Genomic DNA, 18,708 nt, shown 5'->3' on the forward strand with positions numbered 1-18,708 from the left:
ACAACAGGCCCTGGGAAACCATAATCACCACTTTCATTTTTCAGTCTTGTTTATTTCAGAGCTTGTGGTTTCAATTAGGACCATTTGCCTTGCAATTACCAGGTTAAAAATAATCTAAAACTATTTTGGCCTACCTAAAATACCTGCATTTTGTGTAATAGATTTACGGTGTGCAAATTGAAATTGCAACGTGTGGACATTGTCAGGGAGCTGCGTGAAGCTGCCCGAGTGATGCAAGGATGTTTGTGTGGGTGCTTGTCTACTCCTGGATCGCTCATACTTTGTCAGAATGCAGCCAAACCCTGCTCTAATTTTCTGCCTGACTTTCACGGGATAATTTTAGCTGTGTGGATGTATAATGTCATGATTTACTGCGAGGATTAGTTTTTCAACAGCCACAACGTAACCGAGGAACATCTCTCAAGGGTCAGTGAGTAAATTTCCCTGTCAGTAACTCTGCACCCACAATCCACTACACACACACACACACACACGCACACAAACACACCATGCTTCTCACCACACTGCGTACACTAATTTTTCCAATAAAATCCAGAGCTCAGCCAACTGCTGTACTCAGGCCAGCAGACAGGGACGTGCAGGAATACTCAGAGACTCAGACATTGTTCACATACACACAAACACACGTGCACACCTTTAATTAGTTTAAGAACAGAATATTGAGCCGTAGAATGCTTTGAACCTAAAATATATAGATATTATTCACATTACGTCATTTGCCCCACATTGTGTGCCGTTCACGGGTCCACAGAATGTTGAATGTTAACTGACAAAGAAGTGTCCGGAATTGCAAAGATAAATCGAAAGGATTTCCAACCGACAAAGTCTACCAAAGTGTGTTCTGACCATTTTGATTAAGGCAAGTGTTATTGTAAGATGGTAAAAATGCTTTTACCAGAATGCGATCGTGATATATGTGAGCCGCTAGCTGTCTAAAAATAGATCTGGTGGTCAAGATGTTCGATTTTGAGATCTCTCCAAATACCCTCCTTAAGGTCTCTTATTTTCCTTTCCCAGCAGCCCGAAATTGTTGTTAAAGTGTAAGAAAAGAAGTGATTTATCAACAATGTTGTTGTTGTCTTTGTGGTAGCATGCTAGCGCTAGTAGCTATTGTGCGGTCGGGAACTAGCTAACTTGGTTTAAAAATAACCCATGATTCTTCACCACAAATTCACAAATAAAAGCAGAGAAGACGCAAGAATGTCCACGTTTTGGGAGCCATCCCACCTCAGAGCATACGTTGCCATGTAGTCCGGTCTAGGCAGTAACATCGGCAAATGTTTGTAATCCAGTTGATTCCACTAATCAAACGTTTTAACGTGTACCGCTGCAAGGAGTGTTGAGCTAAATCTTCCACCAAGGGGATCTCTCAAATCTTTCGCATACGTCTTGCTTACACAAGCAACGTTAGAGGAAGCTGGGGGTGACATTCGTCAATAACAAAAGAACATTTGGTGTAAACAATAGAAACACAGCTGAGTCAGCTGGAAAGTTTACCCATCACGAGGTGAATACTATCTATAGCTAAAGGCTACTGTGAGTTTTTACCTCATATTTATGCTGTCAGATGACTACTGCTCACAAAATTAAAGGACGCCTGTGATAACCCGTTCATGTCAATAGCAACAAACAGCAGGCTGACTACGTCTTGTCCTATGAGTGCATCTTTACCATTAGTGTGCTTGACAAATGGGATGCACTCGCATTGTCTATTTTCATTTCCAAAAATGACGACACTTAGCCCGGTCTTGAGATAATTAAAGTTGCAATGTGCTCGTATCGATACTTTTCAAATTATCAATACTTTTGACAACCCTAATACGGACTACGTCACTTGTTCCACATGACATAGTCGCTCTGCCACCCACCAGCTCATTCTCGTACACGCCTCCTTAAACGCCTTCTTCGTGAGTTGCTGCTGTCAATCACAGCTAGACCACACTTGTAATAAATGTACAAGTAAATATTTATTTATACAAATTAACTTAAATGGCTAATCCTCAGGGTGTGGAGTGTGGACCTTTACAAAGCGAGGTGTCTTTGTCACTGGCAGTACCCAATGCTTCAAAGTGTGAATGCTTAACATGATATGGTTAAAGTCATTACTATCTCCTTATTTGAAAACCCGTTCGCAATGTATTGGCACAAACATCCGAGTAGTACACAACGAGTTTTTTTTCTCGCAAATCTGCCACTTCATAAAGTCGCAAATTTGTGATTTTTTTTCTCAGAATATTGCCCTGCCCTCTAAAATATATATATACTGTATATATATATATATATATATATTTATTTATACGTGGCCCTAATACGCCGTCGTAGAAATTCACATTTTTAACATCTTAACACGTTTTTTTTTTAATGTGCGAGAGCCCACACATGACAGTAGCTAGGTTTACATGGCATCTTTTTAGTCATTCCGTTCGAAATCATTCTGAATAAATATCTGTAGTCACCTGTCAAGACAGAGCATGCGCATGCCGCACGCAGCCTCACCATTCCGATTGAAGTGTTTACATGACGCTCGTTCGGATTGATGAAAGGAATATTCCACCCTTGTGATTCCGAAAGTAATTCCATTCGGATTCAGCCTTTTCATTCCTATTGAGGTGTTTATATGGAGCATTTTCATCCCGTTTCGGATTCATTCTAATCGGAATTCATAGCTCCATATAAACCTGGCTAATGAAAATAGTGTGCACAGATTTTGTCCTTGACTTAAGTCTGTCGCCTACAGTTGACTACGCACTTTCATGCCGGATACGCATCCTGCTTGGAGCAACCATAAAATGTGGCCGCTACCTGTCAAATTTGGCCTTCTACATATTCTTCAAGGGACTTGAGCGTTTCTTCTCCCCCGCTTCAGGAAGCTGTACTGTAGTAAATCAAGCTCCATGGAAATGTGAAATATTACATTGCATTTGAAGCTTGGCTACAGTTACAATATATACCTAATACCACACATACTAAAAATATTATAAAAGACACTTGCTGAATCCTATTCTATCACTATAATGAATTGTTTTCTTTTGAAGTCCTATGCAGTATGCCAGTGTGAGCATATACCTCAAAATATACATTCAGTCTTAAGCACAATAATTCTGATTAAATTAGCATGGTGGAAGCTTGGAAGGGGAAAAAAACAGCCTGTGGCATTACTTCACTTGGGAAATGTGTATTGGTCCGTGACAAATAATAAGCTAAGTTAGTGTTTGTTCATCCCCGGTAGGCATTAGACATTAGAGCAGTCTCCCCTTGGATTTTTGGTGGGCGGATCAAGAACTCAACTCAGCTTTAAGTTGTGCTTTCAAAGCAGCTGCAGCTTTAACTAACACTACAGAGCACATAGTCATACTGTAGAAGTTGCAGGCTTGTTGTCATTTTATGGTCACTTGAAGACAAGCATTGGCTTTTGTTCAGCTCATTTTCTACCTCAGCATGGTTCCTACATTTTGTATTTTTGCTTGCACATTTATGAATGCAGTCCTGTTTTTGTTTTAATTACTCATTTAAAAAGAGAACATTCAAGCAACAACTTTTGAGGGTTTTATGGTGAAAGTTACAGCGGTTTCCTAGTGCGATCGAATGGGTGGCAACAATGGGGAAATGCCAGTATTTTGACTGTAATGGCAAAAAAGAATTATGAATAAGTTCATTATGGAACAGTGAACAAAATTTGAATTATGAATTATGAACTGACCTATTTCATTTGCTTTGGAAAATACTTATTTTATACAAAAACTAACAATTGGTAGGACATGTTCGTTTTTATTAAACCCCTTCAGACCCGCATTTTTCTGCTGGGCAATTATTATCATCATTATTATTATTATTTTGCCAATTTAGACACTTTTCCCACATACGAACGACATGGAATAGTTTTTTTTTTTTGGGGGGGGATCTCATGTTTTTATTCGTTATAGTGGATGCAAGGATAGTATGGCTGTAACGTGTTGTTTGTCTGTCTTGGTTTTTGTTAGTCTAGTCATTTCCTGCTTTATTTTGAAGTCTGACTCCCCTCTCGTTTCAGGTTACTGCCCTTCCTCGTGTGTTGTCAGTTTCCGCTCCTGATCCCTGATTGTGTTCACCTGTGCCTCGTTACCCTCATGTGTTAAATCATAGGTGTCAAACTCCAGTCCTCAAGGGCCGCAGTCCTGCAGGTTTTGGAGGTTTCCCTCTTCCAACACAAGCTGATTCCAATCAACAGGATCGTTATCAGGCTTATACAGAGCTTGCTGATGAGCTGACCATATATCAGCTGTGTTGGAGAAGGGAAACATCCAAAACCTGCAGGACTCGAGGACCATAGTTTGACATCAATGTATAGTCTGCGTCTCCCCTGTCTTGCGCCGATGTGTTGCCTTTGCGTCCACAGAATTGCTCTCTCGACCTTTTGCCTTGCCACGTGTGTGTTTTTTGATTCCCCTTTTTACCTCCCTTAATGGAGTGCCTTTTGTTGTCTCTCTCTGCTAGTGCCCTTTTTCTCTCGTTTTTCAGAGGCGATTTTTGTTGCAAATAACTCTAGCCATAGTTAAGCATTTCTTAATCTGCATCTGAGTTCTCCTTTCTCGGCTTCGTGTCAGAACACATCGGCCAGTATGGACCCAGCCAAGAGGGATCGGATGACCACCAAGCTGTGGGTCCAGAAAACCCGCCTCGACCTTCCGCCTTGAGCAGAGATCACATGATATTACAATTGACAAAATAGAATAGAATAATGGATGGATGGATGGACATACTATATATTTCATAATTAAAAATTTCAAATATTTTTTTGAAGCAATGATGTTTTAAAACCCGCTTTCACCTTAACTTATATGAATCCATTTGATGCAAGTGTTTCACAAAAGCTTCATTTGTCCATCACTACTACAATAATAAGCTATTTTTCTGTATTCCATCACCATCATAGAGTCTCGTGGTTTGGCGGACATCCTTGTTGACCATGCATGCCAAGTCAAACAAAATGAAAGGTCACGAACCCTCTGGAGAACCATCCACCTGTTCTTATATCCACTGGCCATCGGACAGAATTATTTTGTTGGCCCCTGACAATGCTCATGGACTTAGTGTCTGGTTTCAACATGAGGAGTATGAAGAGATAACAATAAGCAATAAAACGCGACAATGTGCCATTAACATGTGAAAGAAGTACAATAGTAATTTAACGATAATTTCATAGTGTACACTCACGCACGAGGCCTTACTGGACCTCTTCAAATAAAATGTGTTTGTCATATAAAAAGTAGAAATAATGCATGCATATATACATATATATATATATATATATATATATATATATATATATATATATATATATATATATATATATATATATATATACACTGATGAGCTACCACCCCTAAACTCACTCTGTTAATATTCGATCAGAATGAGAATCAGAAAAATCGTGAAAAATCTAAAACGTGACATCTCTTATCCAATGGTAAAATATTGTAGGCCTATAGTGTATCATTTTCAGAAACCTGGACCAGCCACAACATTATGACCACATGCACGATATACCATCCAATCTTACAATATGTTGCAACCGTCCAAGTCAAAGTGTGACCAGTTCACCACGGAAAAATGTGCCACATATCATTCATAGTGCCTAACAGCTGCTTTACGCATCAAGCAAGCAAATACAAGCAATCATCACCCTCCTTAAAACTCTGGTCTGGTTTACTGCCATGATTCATCATGTTCCACATATGTAAGGGGAAATGCACAAGCACTACACTATTCATTCAGCGCAAAAGTTTTGTGTGTCAGCCAGAACCCTTTCTGTGACTTTAAAACGACCAATTGTCATTGCACTTTGGTATTGCAAATGCGAAGGATGATTGATTGCTTTGAATTCATTTGGACGGAATGTTTACTGATAAAGGTTACTTTTGTCATTATCCCATGGATGTCTCAGAGAAAGTGGGCATGCGTTTAGTCCGCAGAGGCGGTGCAGGGGTGGGGCCGCACCTAATGACACCAAACAGTGACAACAGCTCGTTTTCTGAGGTTGGGAGGGGCTGGTGCTTGGAGAGCAGAATGACCTAGAATATCTCATAGAGGGGCGAATGGAGGGAAACACCACTTTGGTGATGTTTTTGTTGAGGAATTAGCATTTTAACATGTCTAAAAGCTCCAAAAAGTTTTTTCCTTTAAGAAAAAAACTGTAAATAGACTTCTTCTTCTTTTTTTTTTAAGTCATCTTGGATCTGAAGATGAACTATATTATTTTTGGGTTCCAAACATTCACCGGTGTCCTGGGATAAAGCGATCAGAGCAAATTCAGAAACCCTCGTGGCGTGGCAGGTTTGATCAGCCAGCCAAAGTCTTCCTCATTTTGCACTTTCCTTCTTGGCTTCCAATCCTTAGTGATGATTTTCAGGGGTTAACCCCCCCCCCCCCCCTCCCCGACTATTACAGCCAACAAACAAACAAAAAGGCCGTGCCAAACTTTTTTCTGCTTCGCCAAACGATAACAAATGACTCTTAGATGCGGGGTTTTCCTACCTTTCCAATATGGGTCCAGGCAGTGCATTCTGGGTAATCCAAAAAGCTCGGAACGGTATATTGGACTGACCCAACACCACCCTGCTAGCGTCTACCAGTAGCCATCTAATTCACAGTGGAGCCGTTCACTTCGCCATCGTCTCGAATTCTCAGACAGGCGACTTGTCATTGCAATGAGTGTTTGGATTTGTGTCGTTGATATGAACTGATATCAGCCGTCTGTCAGAGGTGGGGCCCAAGAGTTTGCGCTGGTAGTATAGGGCTCCTACATCTAACTGCATTGTCAGTACAATGATAAAAGTAGTGTTTTTTTGTTTGTTTGTTTGTTTTTCTTATGATATGGGAAACCGTCCCATGGTGGCTCCCTTTACCTCGGGCCCCTAGGCAATTACCTGTCTTGCCTACAATGTTACGGATCCTCTGCTCTTACAGCAGTGTAAATTCATTTGATGAAATATCATGGCTGATTTGTGCCGGGATCTTGTTGCACAGCCGTAGAGGAGTTTGTTTCCACTCACTGGTCTCAGGTCAGGTCAATGGGCCCCAAACACATTTCTTTGCTTGGGATTTGGAGAAGGGTAAGTGATACTGTGGGTATTATTTCCCCAACTTATTGATGGCGTAAATAGATGTGGAGGTTTGCACTCTTGCAGGAATCTGCAACTCCGAGCCAATTGTCCATGTGGCGACAGTTTCAGCTTCACACAGAAATGAGAAGCATGCAGCAGAGAGCAGGCAGCGCTGGCTGTGGCAGCAGGCCAACCATGCCAGGTGCTCTCTCGGTCCCTGATGCAGTGTGCTCTGCTCATTCTCGTTTGTGGAATGATAACATACAGATTGCTTTTGAATCTCCTTTTATAGTTACTTTTTTATTAGTTTTGTCCCACGTAAGCTGTTGATTTATCATTCCCTTTCACGGTCATGTCAGTGCTTCTCCCAAAATAGAGAAATTTAAATGGAATGTTTTTTACTTTAACTACAGGCAGGGATCCGCTACATGCAGTTAGCCATTAGAAAGTGTTTAGTTTCACTATCTTCTGTTGAGAGCTGAGGTTGTCATTGCATTCAAGCCAATTTGGGGATTAACTGTGAATTCCATTTGGACTGTTAGAGGATGCAAGACTTTCGTAAGTAGGGCAGTCTGACAGACGTGCAAAGGAGAATTTTCTTGTTGCATTGAATGCATGAATAAAATGATATTCCTGGGAGAAGTTTAGCAGGCCATGCCATCAACTCTTATGTCGACAACAGAACAGCATTATGATTTTGCAGCTGGACAGCAGCAGAAAAAAGAAGAAGAAAGTCTTATGTGAATGAATTAGTGGCAACTCGCTCTCAAACAAATATGCCTTTAGCAGCGCAAGACGTGGCGAAAGACTGGCTGCTTTTTAATTGCATGCCAGTTTGAAAAGAACACAACAAGTACACTGTGTCCCTTTTTCCAACATTTTCCTTTGTAATAACATGAGTTTTTCCCCTTTGGATTGCTAACTGAGGTCTAAATAAACTTCTCAGTGACCCAGATGGGACTGACCGGCCTTTGCTAACGTCAAAACATCATCTTTTCCCCTTTTGTGGGTACTGAGTGAACTAGAAAAGAGAAAGTCAAAATTTAAAAGTGCATAAACATTATTCAAACATTATTCATCATGCTTATATTTTGTGATGCCCATGGCCCACTTCTCATAAACAGCATTTTATTAGTGTGTTGGTGATAACCTGACTTTATCTTGTGTCTTCTCTGGTCCTAGATATACTGAAAGTGACATAGATGAGATCGGGAGGTTATATAGTCCCCTCTAAAATAGTATTAATATGTTTTTGTTGTATCCTGAAGACTTTTGGGTTTCAGATCAAAAGATGAACATCAGACAAAAGTTCAGAATTCCAGCACTTATTTCATGGTATTTACATTTTTGATTTGATGAACTCAGGACAGAGAATCTTTTGTAGAGAAAAAGTATTGGAACGTACATTATCAAATTAAATTAAAGGGGAAGGCAACACTCCCCAAAAAATGATCGTCAAAAATATGTTCTATGCAGCGCTACTAGTCTAAATATGGTATTCTGGTTAATAATGCGTTGGAATATGTGTTTAGCAGCAAAATCCAGCAGTTTTTATCAATATCGGAAGGCGGCCATTTTGCTACTTGCTGTCGAGTGAAAATGACATCAAAGTTGTGCATGTCTCAGGTAACAACCAATCACAGTTCAGCTTCAGAAAACAGGTGAGCTGTGATTGGTCATTGCCTGAGCAACTGTGCTGTCAGTCAAAATAAAGTGGCAAAATGGCCGCCCCCGAAATGGATAAAAACGGCTGGATTTTGCTGCAAATTCATATTTTACAAATGTATTATTAATCAGAATGTTATTTTTTAGACTATTGAGGTCACATATAACATATTATTCTCAAGAAATGTTTAAAGCAACACTAAGGAACTTTCCGTTTACGATGATTATGGCGACGCCATATGGACAAAAGCGGTAATGTTATGCCTGAAGGAAGACGACATTTCCCATGAGGACAAGCGCATCGTGTCGTTTTTTAGCTCACGGCAGCGAGTAAAAGCTGGGCCAATGTTGATCCTTGACTATTCCCTTTTCCTCTTTTGTCTCCTCAGACAAAACTTTTTAGTTGTTTTGCAGCTTCTGCCAGGAAAGCAGTAATCTTGCGTCGACAATCAAATTGACTTCCGTCTTTGTAACGAATGAGGGAAGTAAATGATACTTCATTTATATAGCACTTATCCTTTACATTCGACTACTCATTCACTTACTGATGATGCAGCATCAGGAGCAACCAGGGGTTCAGTATGTTGCTCAAGGATACTTCAACGTGGTCACAATGGCTTGGGATCGAACCTACAACGACGATGACCACCCTACCACTGAGCCACGCCGCCCCATAGGGGTAGTGAAAGTGACGAATGCCATAAAGCAGTCAGCACATTTGTATTTTTTGTGTGGCAGTGTTTCTACAATCCTCCTCAAAGTTGCTTAGTGCCAGTAAAAATTATACCGACCCCCTCAGGTTATGGCAAAGGTACAATTCAACTAGTTTTAAGTCCATGTTTCATCAGAAGAGTTAGGAAAAAATTATATTATACTATATTAATATTAATATTTATTAAGGTTGAAAAGTTCCTTAGTGCTACTTTAAACAACTCAGAACAGAGCACCTTTTGTATGAACACATCCACTTTTCAAGTGGAGAAAAAGTATTGGAACGTAGGCTACATTATTCATTTAAATTAAAGGAGAAGTCAACCAAATTATTGACAACAATATGTTCAATGCAGCCCCACTAGTCTAAATATGGCATTCTGGTTAATATTGCGTTGGAAAATGAGTTAAGCAGAAAAATCCAGCAGTTTTTATGAATATCGGAAGGCGGCCATTTTGCCAACCATCACTTGCAGTAACTGCATCAAGCCTGACCCACTGACTTCACCAGACTGTTGCATTCTTCATTTGAAATGGTTTTCCAGCCCTATACTGTAGCCTATTTCAGTTCTTGTTTGTTTCTGGGGGTTTCTCTTCAGTCTACTCTTGTGGAGGTAACATGCATGGTCTATTGGGTAAGCAAGCCCTTGACCTATCATAATTCCCCTTGATAAAGTCCTTAGTTGTGTTTGCAGTGTGTTTTGGGTCATTATCTTGCTGAATGAGGAAGCGTCTTCTGATTAGTTTGGATGCATTTTTGTGTAAATTGCCAGCCAAAACGGTTTTGTAGACTTCAGAATTCATTCGGCTGTGACCATCATGATTTACATCATTAAAAGTGTATACATATAGAATTAAATCTGATCCAGGTGTTGCGTGTGTCTCCCCAGGGTTGTGACCACTTGTCATTGCCCTAGCACTGAGAGAGTGTGGGCTTATTCTTTGGAATGTGTGTCCATGCCGTGGTATCTTCAACTGGCGTTCAAGTAACATGCCCCAAATGGTGCTCCTCAAGTAGCCAAAATGCAACCCACTGGCACCATAGGTATTTTTCTCAGGGATTTGGTAACAAAAGAAACCTGTCTGCCTTTGAGGTTCCTAGTTATTGTTCAGGTCTTGCAACCATAAAGCAAGACTGTGCACAGAAGGGCTCTAAATATTTGTCCTTGGGTGTAAATATCCGGAACACCGAACACACTGGTTCAGCACCTTTATTACATTACCCACCATGCTCGGCCCAGATGTCCGTTTACTTCATGAACAAAGTCACCAGAAAAATGAATGACGCTGCCAAGGTCATTTTTTGATTTTTTTTTAATGAATATTTTTATTTTCAGTTTTTATGTGCAGTATCTCACAAATGTGAGTACAGTACACCTCTCACACTTCTGAAGCTATTTTATTATATATTTTCTTGCGACAACGCCTAAGAAATTAATTTTAGACAATATAACGTAGTCACAACCTGTAGGGTAGAGAAGACAGTACAGTTTTTGATATGGAGCGATTTGGGTCGATACTACCGAACACCGATTCACATGAAATCAAATGCCATGTTTCGGTTCTGAAGCATGTCTTTCTAAGTTGTGACAGTACCGGCATTAATTCCCAGGTACCGAGAATTGGAATTGAACCAGTTCAAATGTGAAAGATAACCATCCTCTAAGCCTAGTAGTTTATTTTCCGCTAATATAGCAGTGTAAATGTATTGTTCCCTCAAAATAAGTCAAGATACAGCCATCAATATCTAAACCCCTGGCACGAAAAGTGAGTACAAAAGTGAAGATGTCCAAATTGAGAACAGTTAGTCATTTTCACTCACCAATCTCATGTTACTCGTTAGTTTTACGAGGTCTCAGGTATGATTAGGGAGCAAGTGTGTTAAATTTGGTATTGTTACTCGTTAGTTTTACGAGGTCTCAGGTATGATTAGGGAGCAAGTGTGTTAAATTTGGTATTACCGCGAACCACCAGTTTATCAACAATGGCGGATAGCAATGTCGTAGTCGTTTTGCGCAACCTTCTTAGCTTTTTCACCAAAATATTTTGCATGATGCTGTTGTACTGGAATCACCCGCCATTGTCACTTCTGTTGTCTTCGTCTCACTGATCTGTATATATTACTGGTTATAGCCCATACACACACACACACACACACACACACGCACACACACACACACACACATATATATATATATATATATATATACATATATATATATATATATATATATATATATATATATATATATATATATATATATATATATATATATATATATACATACATACACACACTAGCCTACGAGCTGTACATGTCTAATCTGTACATATACGTATCATTTATACTGTAGTCTGCTCGCGAGATGGGAGGAGTAAAATGGCAGCCCTGTCGCTTCAACGGCTTGCAGGGGCGTGTATGGGCTATTGGCAATCCAGTAATATATACAGATCAGTGAGACAAACACAGCAGAAGTGACAATGGCGGGTGATTCCAGTACAACAGCATCACGCATGTCTATATATTTTGATACTGTAAATGTATAGGATCGTATGCTGAGAAACGTTTCTTGGGAGGAGTAATATGGCGGCCTTGCGGCTTCAAAAGTCTTGGCCTATCAGCTATTTCGATCAGTGGGTCGTCTTCTCTGAATCTTCTTCTACGCTTTCCGTTAACTCCCTGTGGCTGCGCTACAGTGCCACTCCAGACTTGGCATGTACATTACAGCTGTTAAACATCCTCAGCGTCTTCTTTTGGACACACGCATGTCTTGAAACGTTTCTGTGTGTACACAATTCTTTTGAGGAACGAAGCCGGCTTTGCTTCCGTGTGAACAGGGCCTCATACTGGTCACTGAAAGGTTGATCATGGCTTATAATGGCAGAGAACGCTGAAGATGTGAAAGAGGAATAGAACTGTTGCGCACCATCAAAATGTAAAATGGTCTAGGCCAGTGTATCTCAGCCAGTGTACCAAGGCACATTAGTGTCTATTATTGTGATGATATTTTTTCTATGAAATTACTAATTATGTTAATTTATATACAGTATGTTACCCGCATATATTAACAGGCAGAACAACAAATCCTCTCCCACTAGATGAGTGAAGATACATAATTAACCTGTATATACATGCGGAGTGCCAAGAAATTTTCTCCAATGTGAATTATGTGCTTTGCCTCAATAAAGGATGGGAGACACTGGCCTAGGCGAAAAGAAGAGTGCCCTGAATCACCCTGAATCTGAGCTGCAGCACAGTGGCTAAGAGTCAGACCATCCAGCGGCAGCCTATAAGAGAATTCACTCAGAACAAGTCACGCCATGGTCAGCCAAAGAAGTTGAGTGCATGCGCTCAGCGTCACATCCAGAGGTTGTTTTGGGAAAATAGGTGTATGAGTGCTGCCAGCATTGTTGCAGTGGTTGAAGGGGTGGGGGCTCCGCTGTTAGATATTATTAACATTTTAATTATTTATTTCATATATTAACCATGTTGAAATGTTTTATAGATGTGTAAAGTAGGTGAAATAGTGTTGATGGATTGGCTGAAAACTGAGGTTCTTTGTAAAATTCATTGGCTTAAGCTACAATATTTCTATAGTACAAAAGATAATACTGGTAAATTTCGTGTGGTTTCAGAAATTGAAAACAGCTAATGTGAATAAAGATAAGATAAAATTTATTTCAATCTTAATTATTATATTTTATGTTTATTGAATTTAGTCTTTTAATATTTTTCTTTTTTTTTTTTTTGAAATTTGAACAGTTGTTTGGGACGCATTGTCGAATTTATTGGTTAAATGTAAAATTTTCCCCTCTTTTTAAACAAAAAAGCAAGCAAAATTTATTTACTGCAGAACTTTTATAGATTAGTCTGAAAAATTCTCTAAAGCGATCTTTTTCAGATGGGGGAATTATTGGTCGGTCTGGGTATATCGTCGCGAAGGACACAAACAGTCCATGTTGAATTAAATAAAAATAGAATTAGAAGTTAGTCTCAATGTGATAATTATAGATAGTCCGTGAGAATGAATGACATTTACAGGAGGACAATTGGTGATTGGACTTTTGACCATGGAGGAGAGTAAGTTTTGGCAGAGACGGCAAAAATAAGGTGAATATGTTCCATTTCTATTTCTCCCTGGGTCCCTGGGGTCAGGTGTTATTTTTTGATTTATTTGTTGGCGAAAGTTGCATTTATTTTATGGCTGGAAGCACATTCATGCCATATCTATAACAGTAAAAATTATGGTAAAACATTCCAATAATCATTACATTCTGTAAACAAAATTGGCTTCGTCAGATTTGAATTGGTTATAAGATTTTCATTGTTGCCTTAATGAATGTGCTTAGGTCATTAAATTCAGCCAAAGGCTGGATTCTAATCGAATGTCACAACAAACAGAATTTTTCCACAGGACGGGCCTACAGAACTTCACTAACATTTACTAACTCCAAACTAATAAAAACTACCAGATGCTCTTTCAAAAAGGGATGTGAATAAATGTTTATTAGTGACTAAATGAAAATGTTCTGCACCCAGATGAGGTGATGGAAAGGTCAATATGGTCCAGTCCACGGGGGCACCTGGTTCCACATCTTGCCTATCAGACCTGCCGGGTCCGCCTTCTACTCAACTCACCTGACGAACCAACTGAGAAACCATTCAACTGCTTCCAGTTTCCACCAGACGAGCTGAGGATTACCCAATGGAGATAGGAGGAATGTGTCCCTTTTCCGGGCGTTCCACAAAGAATGAGTCACACCTTGGGCCCGGTGATCAATCTCTGCATCCCTGGCAGTTGATGTGGGTTCTAAAAGAGCTGAAGGACCCATCCATCCATCCATTTCCTTGACCGCTTGTCCTCACAAGGATTGTGAGGGTACTGGAGCCTATCCCAACTGGCTTCGGGCAGTAGGCGGGTTACACCCTGAACGGGTTGCCAGCCAATCGCAGAGCTGAAGGACTCTGTTTAAAAAACAAAAAAAACAAACGCAAGAACGAAAACGGAACTGACAAACGTCAACAAAAACTTCCCTAGCCCAAACGACAACAAGTCTTCAATCGCGTCTTCAATTGCACGTACATAATGACACTCTTTCTCATACTGACTGTCATGCCAATTTGCTATTTCTGGGATCCCCCACCACAATTTTTAAACATAATCACAACACATTGTCTTCATATATGATATGCTTATTTTATTGAAAAAATCTTTTAATGAATCACATTGTTTTTGACATATGACTGACCTCCTCTCCTGCTAAAAAAGAATGTTTTTATTTTTCTCTTATTCTACTGTTGCACCTGCCATTGCGATGATGAAGATCCCGCTGGAATCTTTGTGTAAAATAATTAAATGTCTAGTTATTGGGCTATTAAGAGCACAAAGGGGGGACTGTTAGATATTATTAACATTTTAATTCTTTATTTCATATATTAACCATGTTGAAATGTTTTATAGATGTGTAAAGTAGGTGAAATAGTGTTGAACTCAGTATAATTTGACCTTAACCTAAACCATACACTTTGATTAGTCTAAAATTCCTTCTCGGTGTGCGAAAACACATTCTGTTCGTGAGAACAGAATCTGCCTCGAACACACACCCACACACACTGACTCTGTTGGCATCATCGCTCACGGCCACTCTAAATCTAGTTCAACTTGTTTGTGAGATATTGTTTTGAGAAAAAGTACCCGGAGAGTATATTTTGTCTGGAGATCGGCACAGCTGCAAATCTGTTGTATAACGTGTTTTAAAAGGCGTTTCACTTTCCAAGCTCGATACTATAAGAAGCCATCTTCCGCAAAGGAGGGGGCACAATGGGCACTCTGAAAATTCCACCTCCTACGTGATGTTCAGGGTCGTCCCGATGTCCGGAGATCTCTGTTTTAATAAATCATCTTTGCAATGGTGTTTTTTCTTACAAGAAATCTGTCTTCATATTTTTGGAACACGCAAAAGAGGACAAATATGTGTAACCTCTTCACCGCCTATCAGTGTTCAGACCATACACCCACACTGCATCAAATTGGTCTGAATAGCTGTCATCTGCAGTCAATAGCTGTCGGAAGAGGGGGGAGAAATATTTTTTGTGGCTAACAAAAAACAATTGAGAAGCACTGCTATAGCTACAAATGTAATGTTGAGAAATAAATGATAAACAACTGTGTAAGCAATAATTCTTCTTGACCCCTGAATTTCAAAATGAAAACAGCAGAAGAAGGTTCCAAGACTGGACCTATTAACAGAATATAAAAAGATAAAATATGTGCTGTAGTAATAAAATTATCCAAGAATTCAACACCTCTATTTGTTTGTTTTTTAGCCCTTGACGTTGCCACACTATTTTTCTGTTTTTATAGCTTGCTCACTCAAGCTATTTATGCAGCACTCCTGTCAAGTTTGAAGCCCCATTTCGGAATGGTATTATTTTAATTGCATTTATTTTGCAATCTGTCCAACACGAATGCACTCCCATGTAAAATTTGGAAAGCATCACAGAGTGTTATTTAGCAAATACCACTTCCAAGGCAAAGGCCACCATTGGCTACGTTTATTAATAATGCTACATTCCAAATAAGTGTCTAGCTTCCAAGTGGGAGTTATATTTTAGGTGCAATGAGCCATGTGGGAGACACAAGCCTGGTGTCACAACATGCTGATTCAGCCGTACTTGCGTACATTGTCTTTGAAAAAGAGCATGCTGTTGGGCTGTCAAAAGATTTATGCATGGTAGCTAACGTTGTCCTGTGTTTAGCTACCATTCACCATCGTCGCTGTAGGCACAGCTTCAAAGTCATTTCAGTTCACTATCTGGGGCCAACATTAACGAGGGCTTGCAGCATCTTCCTCACACTAACACCACAAACTAAGCAATAATAATAAAATTATAATTGAGTGCTTCTTGCCCCAAAACAGGCAAATTGTCTGGTCAGTTATGGCAAGCGGTTCTTCCACTAGTTAGCATTTTGCGTTGACTCCTTATTTGTTGTTCATTTGTTGGATGAGTTAGTGACAAATGCTCATTAGTTGTACTAAAATTGTGAATGGTAACGCTTGATATAAAATTACAGCAATCAATGTGGAATGTGCATGTGATAAATCACAACTACAGCAAATGCGCATAGACCATCAAGCCTGTCTGTTGGGTCAGATTATATCCTTTCCATTTAATTCATTTTAATAAGTAAATATCCAATTTACATCCATGGGGAAGCGATCTGGCTTATCACGCAATACTAACTAATGGGTGCGAGTGATGTCCCGTCAACGTGGTGACCTCTGTCCCAATATGGAGACCAGCATTAAAATTAACCAGCGGAATTGCACCGAAGTTAGGCAAATGTCAGTGAACTCTTGTCTCATTAATATTAAAAAATATTTAAATATAAATATAAAGTATGCACCAAATCCTTAATTTCTCCTTAATTTGAACAGAGGAAAGAGGAATTGATTGAAATGAGGAAAGTTGTTTTCCATAAACAACTTCCCTCTGATCGGTAGTTCCCCATTTGTGGGCTTCTTGTGACCACCATGTCTCTTCCTTGTGTTGGCTCTTGAAATTCAGCAGGTAGTCAGCAGAATTGTGGTTGGCCCAAGTGAACTCTGAGATGGCCACGGCAGCACACCAGTCACCCTGGAGATATTAAATAGCAATTCACTCGTAGTACCAGTTGCCACTAAAGGCAGTCTAGTGGAGCATGGAGTTGTTACATTTGGGTCTAAAGTTTTGTACTTGAAAAAATGAAATTTGAAACTGAAAATTCTTTTCACTTCCATATATATATATATTGACATTTGAGATCTTATTTTTTCAGTTGCATGTTTTATCTTTTCAGATTTCAAGTTTAAATTTTTCAGTTACAACTCTTTTTTTTCAATTTCAGCTCCTTTTTTTTCATTTCAAATCTGTTTTTGGAGTTTAAAACTTTTGACCTTAGAGTGGTGTGAGAGGGGTGGCATCAACTGCGCAGCACGTGGAATCATAAGTGTCAGCTGAGCAAAAGTGCTTGGAACCTCCCCCAGTGACAGTGCCTTCGGGTAAGGAACTAAAATAAACCTCACTCAATGTATCTAGGTAATCAGATTTGAGAAAATCTATCATTTTGAAGTTAATTGTAATAAATATGAATCAGTCTTATGCAAAGCTTCTTTACGCAGTAGCAGTAGCAACTTCAACTTTGAGTTGATCTTCAGTCATTCAGGCATTCCTCTGAGATCCACATTCTGACATTTCTTCCTGAAAGCTCTCTTATAGGGCCAAACTGGCTGCACAGGTGTGGAGCAATTTCACCAGAGGTCATGTTGTTGGTTTTCATCTTCACTATCAAGGTGGTGAAAATCCATGTTTTGAGGTCCCGTATAGTTGGGCCCTAGCGGAGGTCTCGAAATAGACCCTAGGGGGCGGCAAGATTCCGTTGCAACAGCAGTAGAAGTTCTGTAGCCTACGTCTTCCAGGTCAAGGCAAAAAGAATTTACGGTCATATTTGATGTTAAATTAACACATAATAGAACATCAGATTATGACTCATTTTCTGTTTTCTTTTTTTTCTTTTTTTAAAGAATGAAAACAGAAGATGATTCATTTTCCGTTATTTTTAATCCCATACATAAAAACAAAGAACGAAAATCGGATAATTTCCCGTTTTCCATTTGCCAACACAAAGAAGGAAAAATGTATGACCGAAAGGTACATGGACCGACACGGACCATCAATTCTTATGCAGCCAATCACATGAACATTTACGTGTTGCGTTACATTTCTTTTAGTTCCTATGTTCCCTGAAGGCACTGTCAATTAGTCGTGGATGGACTGATCCAAATATCCATATTATCGATACCAAGTCAGTATCGATATTGGATCGAAAATGGCACTATAATATTGATCTAGTAGTTTATTTTCAGTTTGGCTCTTTAATGCACTGCTGCGGTTTGATCAAACAGATAACAGGCATATCACAGTAGCCACAGGCAGACTTGCTCCCGCTCTCCCTCCTCCGCTCTTGTGTTTCGATCGTGTGCCATCACGTGACTTAGCATCTCATCTTTGTAGTAGATTGCATGAACACATACAGTATTGTACTTGAAAAATATTTTTGGGGGGGTATGTTGTTTTATATTTGTTGTTGCATGATCCTCTTTAACATCTTTTTTATTTAGGTCAAAAAATAAGTGATGAAGGCAGGATTTTTTGTATTGTATTTGTAGTTTCTGAACAGTATGTAAT

The sequence above is a fragment of the Vanacampus margaritifer genome, chromosome 10 (genome assembly GCF_051991255.1).
Source record: "Vanacampus margaritifer isolate UIUO_Vmar chromosome 10, RoL_Vmar_1.0, whole genome shotgun sequence".
Taxonomy (NCBI): domain Eukaryota; kingdom Metazoa; phylum Chordata; class Actinopteri; order Syngnathiformes; family Syngnathidae; genus Vanacampus; species Vanacampus margaritifer.